The sequence below is a fragment of the Amblyomma maculatum genome, chromosome 5 (assembly GCF_055883805.1).
Source record: "Amblyomma maculatum isolate TAMU_Amacu chromosome 5, ASM5588380v1, whole genome shotgun sequence".
NCBI classification, from domain to species: domain Eukaryota; kingdom Metazoa; phylum Arthropoda; class Arachnida; order Ixodida; family Ixodidae; genus Amblyomma; species Amblyomma maculatum.
The window spans coordinates 71,998,841-72,002,673 of NC_139348.1; positions in this window are offsets into that span (position 1 = coordinate 71,998,841).

Here is a 3,833-nt window from a genome sequence, read left to right on the forward strand (position 1 = left end):
CTTCAGAGGGTGATGATTCCTTTCTATCTGTACTTTCACGTATTTTGTTCTCTTTGCAGTGATGGCTTTGCATTTCTCTACCAGGTGTTCAAAGCTGCTGTAATGTAGATGTGTACCTCCGAGCTCGTGAGGTTCAGGCCGCGTGTTCCAAAATTTTCCTCTGCACACTGTACCAGTCTCTGCTGTAGAAGTCCTCTTTAGTGAGTCACCTTGAATGGCAGAAATCCTTGGTACAGGCCATTTTTGTAGCGAGGAGGAAAATAGCCCCTAACACGGAGCGCACAGGGCCACTCCTCCCTGTGGGGACATGGTGACAGCAGCAGCGGTGCCTGGGTGTACTGCACAAAAAGCGCACATGCTACGCAATCTTTAGCACATGAAGTGCCATGAATAGCTGAAAATGTCTAAGCTGTTCAGCTGATGCGACAGTAGCGGGTGGCTATGACAGTCATTGCAGTTATATTTTGTATGCTTTTTACATGACCTACCCCTCTCCTTTCTTCCTTTTGCCCCCTTTCCTTCTCTCTATCATCCGTGTTCGTTTTATTTCTGCCGGCCGCCGCTTAAGTGCTGACAAGTACCGCGTCTGTAATAACGTTTGCCTTTACTTGTTAATAAAAACCGAAGACGGATGACTAATAAAAGACAGAGAATAACAGTGGTGACATGCATGCGTGCTGCTGTAAGCTTTCCCAGTTGCAACTTTTTCAATCGCGCGAAGATGAGTGGCCTCTAGGTTTTAAGAACTAATTTTAATTGTCGCCTTAGCAGCCTTTCATGCAAGTTCCGAAAGCTTTCTTGGTAGAGAAGGAACGTGAAAAACAATATTAAAGCAGCCTTTGGGTAGCAACTGCATTATATTTGTGAAAAAAATTTATGAGATGCCGTCTGGCGAAGCAAAACTATTTTGCCACAGTCACTTGAAAGGTATGAAAGAACATACACTGTTTGAAGACAACTGTGCCTGATAAATTGTCAACCTATTTAGTCTAATAGCGTTACGACATTTTTTCTTTCTTTTTTTTTAACCCTGCAAGCTTTTGCTGCTGATAAATGTGGTCATGGAAAAACAACAGCCATTCCTTAAAATAAGCAATTTGCAACACAAATAGGCTATAAAATTGTTCATGAAAGCAACTTTCATTGAAATCATTATTGGACATTATTCCGTAAGGATTAATTGTTCATTTTCTTTTTCTTCTGGCCGGATGTCTGCATGAGAATGCAGTTAGTGGCCTCTAAAAAAATTGCAGGATCACAGGTCCTGCCATCGACGAGAGTCTCCGCCACACGCACCGACAAACTAGTGGCCGAATCATGCAGCCAGCTGAAATCCAATCGTTAAATAGCCCATGCCATGACGCTTGAACACCACGCTTCGTTGCCCAACTACAGTGACCTAGGGTAGACTAAATGGATCCATAATGGATTCTTATTGAACAGAACCCCAAGCAGTAGGCGCTCAAACAGTAGACAGTATATGCATGATTAGTGGGCCCAACAAAGGTAGCGTGATGTTGTGAAAGGGCTATATTCGCTTGCTTTCACTTCTTGAACTGTTACGGTAGCTGGTCTGTAGAAATCGTTCAAGCTTGAAAAGTAGATCAGCAGATGCCCTGGATTGCTTGCTTCACTGACCTCGCAGCCAGTGGTACGTCACCGCCTCTGTACCACGTAAATGTTATGCACTAATAAGGCTGCAGTCCTTGGCGAACCCAATCAAGCGCTCAAGTTCCGGTCATTGCTGACCGATTGCTGATGAAAGGCGTTTTTCTTTCAGTCGGAAAAAAACGAATGACACTCCAAAATGCGGATGTGTGCGACTTGCCTTCTGTTTCATGGATTTGACTGCACATACCAGCATGGCGGTGCCCATGATAAAACTGTCTACTATATCAAAGCATTCTCATACCAATTCATGTTGATGGCTTGGCTGCGAAGATGGATACTGTCTGGTAATTTGGCTACTTGCTAAAAATGTAGTGGCGATTCAGAAAAAGAACACTTGGATATATGCACCCTAATAAAGTGGCAGTATAGTTATATGAAACTATGGCTGCTCACTCCTTGTTTGAAGACCATTATCATGGCTGCTGCTCTCTGCCCTGAAGTGGATGCTATCCACCCTTGTGTGCTTCCATGAGCACGTTTAAGGGAGCCAACAGTCTAAGAGTCCAAGGTGAACATATGGGGATATCAATATTAAGTGTTTTGTAGTTTACATTGGCCAGGATTAGTCCTGTAATGAGTTTAGGGGGAAAGAATAAATGCAAAGCGGAAGGAAAAACGTGTTGATTGCATGTGACTGATGTACGATGCCACTGCATGCATTGGTGAAAGTGTCGATGCAGTCACCAGCATGATGTAACTTTCAATAGATGCCACAGGGGTCTTCACTGTTCTCACGCAGTGCCATTTTCATCATCCTCCAGAAAATCCATGCACATGTCTGTCTCTACCAAACATCCAGGACTTCTAGCTTGACCACATAGTCTGGCCTAGGCCTCGCCACACTTGAGCAGTGAGAATACAGCTTCACTGCATTGCACGTGCTGCTACAAATGCAAATCTAACAGCAACCTGGGTGGCGGTTAGGAAGGCTGCAGCTCGTGATTGGTCTATTCACCTGTCATGTTTAGGAAAAAGTAGCTGGCGTAACTGAATCCCATTTCACGTTTGTTACTTTTTACACAACTGTATTAAAAGGCCCATTCTCCAGATCTGATGTCAGCTTTGGCATTTTCGGTGAGCTAAACATCACTAGCACACCTTCTGGTAGGTGACATGGCAGTTGGTTGTCGAATTTTGTGACTTTATGAGACCATGCACGTGACATGCAACTCAAATTTGCCTTTGAATGGAACTCTGGGACCTTTGCATACTGGCACGCTGTACCTATTCCATGCAAGCACATTCGTACGGTTTGGTTGGAGTGAGGATTCGTATCTGTATTGGGTGGCCTTTCACGTAACATGGTAGCTTGCAAGTGTACGCTTATGAGCAAGTGTGAGATAATAGGTCAAGAAATTCAGTTCACTTCAGTCGTGTCCGACCACATGTGTAAATTAAGATTTGCAAGGTTCTCTGATGGGACATTAACACCCATCTTTTGCCATCTTAATGCAATAGCATTAAAGGCCCCTTTTACCAAAAGGCCAGCATTGACATTGAGTGCGAAAAACCACAAGAAGACCGCTGGCAAGCGGTAGCTGGCAGCTGACACGGGCCAAGCACTAACTGGACGTAGGGTTATCCTGACAGTACGTTTAGCAGGAGCTGCCAACTCTGGTGTATCCTTTCATATGGGAGGGTGATGTCAGAATCAGCCTGCCAGGACCCGTTACTCCTAGGCCATGCAGGCAGGCTCATATGACTTAGTTAAGGCGGGGCTTTATACATGGACTGGTAGCCTTCGTTATCATACTCTTAAAGGCAGCTGCTTAAGTGGCGGTTTATTTTTTTCACTCTTGTTAATTAAAAAGGTTTCTGAATGTCTGGTCAGTAACGAGTTCATGCTCAAGAACAAAACTCTGCATAAGGTGTTTGAAAATCGCCACTCAGGATTCATTGTTAGGCTTAGCGAAATATACAATACTAGAATAACAACTATACTAGAATACTACATAACAAACAATACTATAATAAGCTCAATGTCGTGTGTCTAGCAGAATTTGGCCTTGCGTAGCTGAGCATGACGTTCAGCATATAAGAATTTGCCCCATCCATGTTACAGCACTTCAGCGCACATTTGGAGGCATTCTGGAGAGGCTGCTAAAGCGTGGCGATAAATACATTTAGAGTATATGCCAGTTGCAGCCAGCACAACACATGCA